Raw genomic sequence first — 12,500 nt, 5'->3', positions numbered from 1 at the left:
TACTAATGATAATGATCTTAAAGGAAGGTAGGTAATTTCTAACAGAGCAAAGTAGGTAAACACAACCTTACCTTGAGACTTTCACAGATGCTTTATTTCAAGAGATCTACGCAACTTAGTACTGAAGTGATCCAAGAAGTCTTCAGTTCATCGAGGGCTTATCACTCTTGTCCATCGGCCTTAATCTCTCCGAGTGATATAACTATTTTGCATATGAATTATTTGTTCAGATTGTTGCATTTATACTCGAATCTCATTGTGATATGAGTTATCTGTAGCAATACATCGTGAAGTTAGAATGGACAGTTACGTTTGACATGGGATGGTAACTCTAGCTCTACGGAGGGACATATTGACGCGTAAATACGTACAGATATGATTAATTTGAATACGAGTAAGAATTCGGTGAAGAAGACGGTGACATTTCTTCCTTCTTCTCTCTTTTTATCTGTCTTCGTAGAGTATATTCATACATTCAACTCCCGCCTACTTTCCCTCCTTCCTCTCCATGAGTCTGTCTGACTCTCTCAGATCATCAGGACCAACTTCTCTCTCCGTAGGTATGTTATATACACTGTATCCATATTGTCTTTGAAGAGCCCATTCGTCTTCGCATCGCCTAAGGAATAACTGTGATTGAAACCTTCGTTTTAGAGACATAGAGAGAAATAAAAGACACACACACACACACACACAACACACACACACACACACACACACACACACACAGATATATATATTTATATTAGATATGAGTATAGAGACTATAGAGAGATAATGAGCTGTAGAGAGAGCTACATACTGTAGATATAGACATATACAGAGAAAGAGAGTAGAGGAGAGACGATAGAGAGAGAGAGAGAAGAGAATAGTAGAAGAGAGAGAGATATAGAGAGATAGGGAGAGGGAGAGGTAGTAAAGAGAGGAGAGAACGAGGAGATAGAGAGAGAGTAAGATAGAGAGAGAGAGAGAGTATGGAGAGGGACATAGATAGGTGGAGATATGAAGAAGATAATAGAGAGATAGAGATAGAGAGAGATACAGAGATAGAGATAATAGAGAGATATAATAGGAGAGAGTATATATAGAGAGAGAGAGGAGAGAGAAGAGGGGGGTGGGGTGTGTGTGTGTGTGAGTGTGGGGGTGTGGGTGGGGGGGTGTGTGTGTGTGGTGTTTGGGTGGGGGGGGGTGTAGCTGCAATGTATGTGTGTTTATGTAGTATATATATATTTTAGTGAGAGATAGATATATAGATATAGATACAAGAGATAAGATAGAATAAGAAACGAGGGAGAGAGAGAGATAAGATATAGAGGTAGAACACACACACACAAATCACACACACACAACACACAACACACAATAGATATAATATAGAATATATATATATAATTATATATTTATATATATATAAGTATTAGACTTATATATTCTATGTATATACATATCCATGTCATAGATGTACTATAGATATATATACATATATATCTATAATAATATAACTATTAGAGATATATTAGGTTGATATCTAGTACATATCCAGTCTATATATAGATATATATATATAGCGAGGAGATAGATTGAGAGATAAAATTTGACAAATAAAAGATAGAGAGATATAGAGTATATATATATACTTATTGTAATAACATAGCCAGGGCTATATAGAGATATAGAGATATATGATGATAGATATATAAATTGATATATAAGATAAGCATATATCTATTAGGAATATATATATTAATATATAATATATATATATGTCTAGGATATATATATATATATATATATATATATATATATACATAATATAATATATATATATATATAGATATATATAATATATATATATATATATATATATAAATGTGTATTGTGTGTGGTGTGTGCTGTGGTGTCTGTAGTGTGTGGTGTTAATATATATATATATATATATATATATAGAGAGATATAGTATAGATATATAGGCATAATATATATAGATATATATATAGATATATATATATTATATAGATATATATATATATATATATATCTATATAACACACACACACACCAAACACCACACACACAAACACACACACACAACTACATATATATATTATGATATGTATATATATATATATATACATATATACGATATATATAATATATGATATATATATTAGATATATATATATAGATATATATATATTTATATATTAGTTATATAATATTAATATATATATATTATATAATAGTTTATAATATATATATATATATAAGATATAGATTATATATATATAGTATAGTATACATATATTACTATCCAAAAATTTATATATATATACTATATATATCATATATATATATATAATATATATATATATATTATATAATATATATGGCGAACACTCTATATACAGAGAGAGAAAGATAGATAGATAGATAGATAGATAATAATAATAGTAAATGATATACATATGATCACATAAATACAGTATTCCATAACCAATATATACATAATATATATATATATAGATAGATAGACTAGATAGATATAGATATATATATATATATATATGGACATATATATTGTATATATATAATAGTTATACAATATTGTATCGGTATACATAACTACATGTATCCTATATATGATATAGATATGTGGTGTGTGTGTGATATATATATATATATATATATATATATATATATATATATAAATATATTATATATATATAGCAAATATAAATTATACATGTGTGATGTGTATACATACATTATTATATACAACTGTGTGTGTATATATACATATATAAATATATATATATATATAGTATATGTATATTATATACAATATGTTTATTATATAAATATATATATATATATATATTATATATATATATATATATTATATATATATATATATGTATGCACACACGAAAAAACACAAATACACAGACACACTCACACACAACCACACACAACACACCACACACACAAACACACATATATATATATATATATATATATATATATATAAAGTATATATACATTATATGTATATATATATATATGTATATTATATATATATATTTATTTATATATATTATATATATATATATATTGTGTGCGTGTGTGTGTGTGTGTATGTGTGTGTGGTGTGGGTGTGTGCATACATATAATATATATATATATATAATATAGATATATTATATATATATATTATATACATATATCATATATATATCATTATCAAGGGGCTTACGCGACGGGGGCGGATGTGCCGCACCACCTTCACTTCAAACCAAGAGATCTCTAGGCAGGCCCATCTCTAATTCCTCGCGATAGGTACGTCCGAACTGCCAAGCCGTGACCTCCTGATCGTCCTCAGGCATCCTCCACACAGGGTGTCTCGCAAAGAGACAAAACCTGATGGGCAGTGCCCACAGTATGGCTGGAGTGTGAAGTGAAGTCGGAGGCATCAACGGGGAGCCGGCAGGCTCCCCATTCGCTAAGGACTGGCAGTCACTGTGTTGCTACTGCTGTTGTCTTGTTCTTCTGGAGAATCGGGGAATGCTGACTCCGGTTCGGATCTGCAGCTTAAGTACTGGAGGGAGCCACTGTCCAATTAAGCGCGGACATGGCTGTGGACCTGATGTGGGACCCAACCTGGGAAAGTATGCACGAACGTCAGAGTTGCAGGTCGTGCTCGCTACAATAACGGGGGAAACGAGGCCTAGGGACCATATAGCCTGAGTTGGCGACCAGGGATTATGCAAGTAACAGGTCCCAGCCGTCATACAGTGTAAACTGTCTGTTGGACACTTGGTTCCTGCCAGCTGTCACCCCAATGGATTGACGAAATCGTACTTGCTTACAAAACGCACAAGACGAGGACTCCAAAGGACTGGATAGGCGTCCAGGGTCGCCTTCATAGAGCAAAACGGCCAGTATAACGGCTTGAAGACACGTAGCTTGGTCCTTATGCACAGGTACTGACATTTCCAAATGCTCGTGATCGAGTTCATAGCTCCTGTGCCACGCCAATCCATCTATTGACGTTTGTCTGACACACAGGATATGGACTACGCTACTAATGTAGGTAAAAAACTCTATGTAACTTGACTGAATAGATTTCCCAACAGGCCCCAAATGAATCTTGTCTGGCCAAGGAGACCTCTAGGCCTAAGGGTTTGCCTCGTTGCTAAAGCATCAAGAGCTGCAAACCAATGACTCCACAGGACTCAGAATAGGATAGCAACATCATCGGCAAAGTCAGCTCTCAGACTTGATATTACCCATGTGACCTCCACACTGACTTTGGCTAGTAGCTTGCCATTATCCAGTCCATACAGTGTTGAAACGATTGGTGCAAGGACACAGCCTTGCTTCACCCCGAATAACAGGGAAGAAGTTGACAGACCCCAGCACACTTACAGCAACTTCTATTACCGGTATATAGGTTTGCTATCAGGCCAATGAATCTGCGTTGGAATTCCCCTGAGTCTCGGATCTCCCATAGCAATTCACGATGCACGGGTCAAACGCCTTCTTGAGGAGATGTAGGCTGCCAAGCAACCAGGAACCAAACTCATGACGGCGTTCCACAATTACTCAAAGTGCTTGTATCTGGTCTATTGTGGGAATTGCCAGGAGTGAATCAGGACTGTTCCGCTTGATGCCTCAGTAGGTGGTTGCAGATCCATTCAAAGAATGTGAGGCCAAAAATTTGCCTGGCATGCTGAGCAGAGTAATGCCACAGTAGTTGCTACAGTCCCAACGATCCCCTTTCCCCTTCCTCAGCGGGTCAGGGGAATTTTACCAGATTGCAGATGGCAGTCAAGGACTGCATGCAAGCCCCAGAGCCATAGGTTCACCCCCAAACCTTTAGAAGTTCAGTAGGGATATCACTTAGAAATCACTAGCCTATCATCCGTTAGGTTAAGAAGTTCCTCTCTGATGGGTGGGTCCAGCACAGGTATAGGGAACATGCTTGCATCCAAACTAACTCTTGGAGGGGTCTACCTGGACAACGGATCAAAATACTCAAGCCCACGTTCACAGAACCCAAGCTGATCTGGATGATCTGTCCATCCGCTGACGGACTGCAGTAATCTGTGAGGAGGGCTTAAGAGTTCAGCTTTCTCAGGGCTTGGTAGGCAGGATGAAGGTCGTTTACCAAGAAATGACCTTCAACCTCCTCAGCAAGATTCCTGATGAACTGTTCCTTGTCCTTTCGCAGCAGTGTCCGAGCCTTAGGCACCAAGGATTAATCGCAAGAACCGATGCCATTCAGCGAGCCAGTGACAGATTCAGTGGCCTCAATGTCTCCAGGGCGTGTAATTCTGTCTTGCTCGTGCATATGCAATGGATCCTGGCTGCTGTCGAGTGTCTCACGCTTGAAGAACTCCCATAGAGCAACTGGGTCCGTCAGGTCGTCAAGTTCTGTGAATCGGTCAGAGACTGCCATGGTGAACCCACGGGCACACTCCTCCCTTATTCTGTCCCAGTGAAACACCTCAGAGTGGCCACTAGAGGGACCGGGAGTTTTGAAGTGGACCCGTAGGGTAACCACAACCAGCCTCTGGTCAGTGCCACAGAGCTATGCACTCCGGTAAATGCTGCAGTTCTGGAGGATCCTCCATTTCGTGCTAAAAAGAGTGTGGTCAAGCACCTACCTGGAAAGCTGAGGTTAAGCCTCGGGCAGTCACTCCGGGTGCATGCCACCTCTGCTGCCCCAAATAAAGGGGGTCGGCGGCCCCCCGTCCGCCTGTGGGGTTCCCAAGGGCTTTGCCCCACAAGCTTCATGGTGGGTTGGTGCCTGCTGGGGCGCAGGCTGGACAAGTAACTCTCGTTCCCATCCTGCACCCCAACATTTGCCTTCCCAACGGGACTCACAGCCCACCTAGCTTGCTGGGTGGGAGGGACAGCACCCCTCCCCCCATTTATTGAGGACGTTGCCGGAGAGTTAATTTAGGGGAGGAGGACTGGCAAGGCCCACCTCCCCTGAGCCGCCCAATTACCCCAGGGTGGCTAGGGGGCAGGAGTTGGTACAGAGCCAGGGCGTGTCCACATGCCAGTGAGCCATAGCTCCGTACCTCTGAGGCCTCCTGCTGCTCCGGGATCACCCACAGTTTAGCCTGGGACCACAAAGTGCCCAGTTACCTATGGGTGGCCGTGAGCAGGCGCTACAGAAATCTCGATGACGGAGAGTGTGTGACCTGGCAGGGGGGGACTTATGCAAAGCTGCTCCCTTTTTCGCACAAGGTTAGCCAGTGGTGGTAGCTACAAGCGAGAAGGCATGCAAGCACTTAACACTATATCGGCTACCACACCATCGCTTCACATCACCATGCGCAGGAAGCACCCACTCTTATATATACTATGATATATATATATATATATATATATATATATATATATATATATATACATATATTCACATTTATATGCTTGTGTGTATATGTATACACATACACACACAAACACGCACACGCACGCACACGCACGCACACACACACAGTACACACAACACCATACACACACACACAGTACACACAACACACACACCACACACACACAAACACCACACACACATACACACAACACACACATACACAACACACACACACACACACACATATTATATATTATATATATATACCTATATATATATATATGCATATAAATATATATGCATCTATATTTAAGTTATATTTATAGATCTATATATATATACTATAACTATACATATATATAACGAAATAAATATGAAATATAATATATATATATATATAATGTATAATATATAACATATATTATATATATATATATATATATATTTGCTTTACACACCACACACACACATACACACAGATCTATATATAATATATATATTATATATATATTATATATAATATATTATATTATAATAATATATCTTAATTATATATATATTGGGGCTGTGTTTTGGCGAGGGCGCGAGGTGGCGTGCACCCGGCGTGACCACCCGAGGTTTAACCTCAGACGTGCCTTGCCGGGTAGTCCGCTTGGAACATCCGGTCCTTGCGGCGGATGACGGTTACCTCTGCTTATCGCGGAAATTGAAGCGGGACTGGGAGTAGGTGGCTGCCTCTCAGAGGTGAGAACACATGGTAGCGGCACGTCCGTGTGGGTGGTTACACCTACTACTGGTCGGGCCGCAGCGATGGTCACACCTCCAGGGTGTAGCCATAGCCATCTCCAGTCGACGTCAGGCCGCGGTAGTCGAGGTGACATCCGGGTGATGAGCGTCTCATGGCATGAGACGTGAAGCATGCTTTTGTCTTCTTGCTCTTATATGCTGTATACGCTCCTACGATGTACATTAAAACCGATGTGAAAGAGGCGTTCTACACCAAACTCGCATCTTGGCCAGCGATTGCCCCGGCGGGAGACATTCGCATTGTTCTGGGCGACTTCAATCGAGTATCGGCTTGTGACCGATCTGGCTACGAGATGCGTCGGGCCCCCATGGCTCGGGAGCTGATCCCAGCAGCGAGAATAGCCTCCTTCTCCGGGACTTTAGCTAGGTCCCAGAAAATCTGAGGATCTCTGGCTCCTGTACCAGTGCTCCAACTCGCATCGCTGGACTTGGTTACAGCTGATAACGGGTAATGTGGCCAAGCGAGATCGACCATTCTTGTCAGCACGCGATGGAGGCTCCTCAAGACTGCAGGGTTTACGGAGTGCTTGCGTTCTGTGGCACCGACCATAGGCTGCTTGTGGCTACCCTGCGGGTCACTTCAAAACTCCCCGTCCCTCCAGTGGCACCCTTAAGGTGTTTCACTTGGAAGACTAAAGGGAGCGAGAGTTTGCCCGTGGGTTCGCCACAGCAGTCTATGGACCGACTCACAGAAAACCCGGCAAACTCTGAAGGACTCAGTTTTCGTCTTGCGTGGAGTCTTTCAAGAGGTAACACTACGAAGCAGCTCAGGAGTCCATGGCGTACGCCCAAGGACAAGGCAGAAAATACCATCTCCTGGAGACATAGAGGCCACTGAAGCGTGTCGCAAGGCTCGCTGAATGGGAATCAAGTCTGCGTCGTTCAATGGTTGCGTAGGGCTCTGGACATGCTGAGAAGGGACAAGGAACAGTCATCAGAATCTTGCTGAGGAGGTCGAAGGCCATTTCTTGGTAAATGGACCTTCGCCTGCATACCTAGCCCTGAGGAAACTGAACCCTAAGCCCTCCTCACAGATGACTGCAGTCCGATCAACGGGTGGACGGGATCATCCTCAGATCAAGTTGGGTTCGTGACACGTTGGGCTGAGTATTTTGAACAGTTTTGTACCAGGTGGACCCTCCCAACAGTTAGCTTGGATGCAAGCGATGTCTAGTGCGCTCGGCCGGACCCACCATCAGCGAGGAACCTCTACCCTAACAGAGGTTAGCTGGCGACTTCCAAGCTGAAGAGTGGGAAAGCTGCAGCATATGTGATATCCCGCTGAACTGCTAAAGGCTGGGGCTGAACCTATGGCCGGGCCTGCATACAGTCCGGACTGCCATTTGGCAGTCTGGTACATCCCCCCTGACCTGCTGAGGGGCGTGGTCATCCCTCTCTGGAAGGGAAAGGGGACGATGGGACTATAGCAAACTACCGGTGGCATTACACTGCTCAGCATACCAGGCAAGGGTCTCGCCCACATTCTTCTGGAAACGGATCAGCCAAACCACCTACTGGAGACACCAGAGACCGGAGAGTCTGGATCTACTCCTGGCAAGTCCACAATAGGACCATATACTAGCGCTTCGAGTAATGTGCGAACGCCGTGTGAGTGGTCGTGGTTGCTTTACAGCCTAAATCGACCTCAAGAAGGCGTTTGACTCGGTGCATCGGAAATCGCTAGGGGAGACCCTTGAAGGCTCAGGGAATTCCAAACACAGATTATGCCTGCATAGCAAGCCTCTATACTGGTACTGAAGTGCTGTTAAAGTGGGTGGGGGGATGTCGAATTCTTCCCCTGTTAATTCAGGGGTGAGGCAAGGCGGTGTCCTTGCACCACACTTTCCAACACTTGTATGGACTGGATAATGGGCAGAGCTACTAGCCCAAAGTCATTGCGGAGCAACACTAGCATTATTAAGGTCTCAGGACCTTGACTTTGCCGACGATGTGCCATCCTATCTGAGTCCATGGCGTCACTTGTGGTGCTCTCTGGATGAAGCACTTGCAATGAGGCCAAAGACCTAGGCCAGAGGTCTCCCGACCTAAGACCAAGATTCAGAACTTTGGGGGCCTGTAGGGGAACCCATTCATTCGATCCATGATGCGGCGCAGGGAGTTGAAGTCACAGAAAAAGTTTACATTACCGGTGGTAGCGTAGTCCATAGCTCTGGGTTGTCAGACCAGGAAGTCAGTAGGACGGATGGTCGGCCAACAGGACGCCATGAACTCGATCAACAAGAGCGTTGAGATGTCGGTACCTATGAAAGAAAGGAACAAGCTGCATGTCTTCAAGCGCCTTGATACTGCAGTTTTGCTCTATGAAAGCGGAGAAAACCTGGATGAACAGTGCCTTGGAGGTCTCGCCTTGATGCATTTTGTAACAAGTCCCTTCGCCGGAAATCATGGGGTACAGTGGCCAGACCACTGTGTCCACCGCGGTTGCATCGTGAGACTGGCATGGGACCTGTACTTGCATAATCCGGGATCGCCAACTCAGGCTATATGGCCACCTAGCTCGCTCCCTATGGACGACCCATGCCCATCAAGGTTGTCTCTCTGCGAGAAACCTGGGGTGGAGGAGACCTGTGGGACATCTAGGGATCATGGCTTGGGCAGCTCGACGAGACCTGTCTCGAGGAACTAGGAGAGGGCCGTGTGCTGCCTGGAGACTCGCCTCGAGGATCCTCGTGGCTGGAGCGAAGGGGTGGATGCGGCCATGCGCCCCCGTCGGCGTTAGCCACTTAATGATGATGATGATGATATATAGAATAATATATATATTATATATATATATATATATATATATATAAATACACATAATATATGCACACAACACACACACACACACACACACACACACACACCACAAACACACACACACACACAAACATACACACACATACACACACACACATAAAACACACAGGACACACACACAAAACACACGTGATATATATATACATATGGATATATATATATGTGGTATATATAAATTTTAATTATAATATATATATATATATATATATATATATATTATAATATAATATATATATATATATATATAATATATATATATATATATATATATACTATAATATATATAAATACTATATATATTATATATAATATATATATAATATAATATTATATATATATATATAATATATATAAGACTATATATATGTATATATATATAACGTGTTCTTGTGTCTGTGTGGGTGTCTGTGTGTTTATGTGTGTGTGTGTATGGTGTGTGTATGTGTGTGGTGGTGTGTGGGTTTTGTGTGTAGTGTGGCTTAGTGTGTGTGTGTTGTGTGTGTGTGTGTGCATATATATATGTTGTTATTTAATATATATATATATATTATTAGATATATATATATATCATTATATATATATATATAATCACCATCATCAAGGGGATAAAACACGACGGGGGCGCATGGCCGCATCCACCCTTCGCTTACAGCACGAGGATCCCTCGAGGCGAGTCTCCAGGCAGGCACCGGCCCATCGCTAGTTCCTCGCGACAGGTCTCGTCGAGATGCCCAATGCCATGAATCTCGTCAGGATGTCCCACAGGTCTCCGCACCAGGGTTGCTCGAAGCGAGACAACCTGATGGGCAGGGCGTCCATAAGGGAGGCGGAGCTAGGTGGCCATTTAGCCTGAGTTGGCGATCCCGGATTATGCAAGGAACAGGTTCCATGCCAGTCTCACGATTGCAACCGCCGGTTGGGACACGTCGGTCCTCGCCAACTGTAACCCCCCATGATCCGGCGAAAGGGACTTGTACAAAAGGCATCAAGGCGACGACCAAAGGCACTGGATAGCATCAGGTTTCGCTTTCATAGAGCAAAAACTGGCAGTATCAGGCCTTGAAGACATGCAGCCTGGTTCTGCATAGGTACCGACCATCTCCAAACGTCTTTCTGATCGAGTTCATGGGCCTCCTGTTGCAGACCAAATCCGTTTCTACTGACTTCCTGGTATGACAACCCAGAGATATGGACTACGCTACCAAGGTCTGTAAAAACTTTCTGTGACTTCAACGTCCACTCGCCGCAATCATGATGACTGAATGGTTCCCCTAACAGGCCCCCAAAGTATGAATCTTGGTCCTTGGTCCAGGAGACTCTGGGCCCTAGGGGCTTTGCATCATTGCTTAAATGCTTCAAAGAGCCACCACAAGTGACTCAATGGGACTCAGATAGGATGCCAACAATCGTCGTCAAATTCAAGTCCAGCCTTAATAATGCCTCTCGTGTTGCTCCGCAATGACTTTGGCATAGTAGCTCTCCCATTATCCAGTCCATACAATTGTTGAAAGTGTGGGTGCAAGGACACAGCCTTGCCTCACCCCGAATTAACAGGGAAGGAAGTTCGACATACCCCCACCACAACTTTACGCACTTTCCGTACCAGTATAGAGGCTTGCTATCAGGCCAATAATCTGTGTGGATTACCCTGAGCCTCAGGATCTCCCCCATTAGCGATTTCCCTGATGCACCGAGTTCAAACGCCTTATTGAGGTCGATGTAGGCTGAAAGCAACCCACGACCAAACTCACGACGGCGTTTCCACAATTACTCGAAGCGCTAGTATTATGGTTATTGTGGACTTGCCAGGAGTAAATCCAGACTGCTCGGTCTATGGTGCACTCAGTAGGTGGTTGCGGATCCGTTCAGAAGAATGGGGCCGGAGAACCTTGCCTGGTTTAATGCTGAGCAGGTAATGCCCCACGGTAGTGACTATAGTCCCATCGATCCCCTTCACCCTTCCACGAGAGGGCTGACCACGCCCCTCAGCAGGTCAGGGGGAATGGTACCAGACTGCCAAAATGGCAGGTCAGGGACTGTATGCAGGCCCCGACCATAGGTTCACCCCCAGCCTTTAGCAGTTCAGCAGGGATTATCAACATATGCCTGCAGCTTTCCCACTCTTCAGCTTGGAACTCGCCAGCCTAACCTCTGTTAGGGAGGAGGTTCCTCGATGATGGGTGGGTCCGGCACAGGCACGAGGACATCGCTTGCATCCAGCTAACTGTTGGAGGGTCCACCTGGCTACAAATCTGTCAAAACTACTCAGACCAACGTTTTTCGCGAACCCCAACTTGATCTGAGCAGAGCCGTTCATGCGCTGATCGGATGCAGTCATCTGTGAGGAGGGCTTAGGTCAGTTTCCTCAGGGCTAGGTAGGCGGGCGAAGGTCATTACCAAGAACATGCCTCGACCCTCCTCAGGCAGATTACTGATTGAACTGTTCCTTGTCCCTTCTCAGCAGTTGTTCCGAGCCCTACCACCATGG

Source organism: Penaeus monodon, chromosome 36, assembly GCF_015228065.2.
Source record: "Penaeus monodon isolate SGIC_2016 chromosome 36, NSTDA_Pmon_1, whole genome shotgun sequence".
NCBI lineage: Eukaryota > Metazoa > Arthropoda > Malacostraca > Decapoda > Penaeidae > Penaeus > Penaeus monodon.
This window is presented reverse-complemented; position numbering follows the sequence as displayed.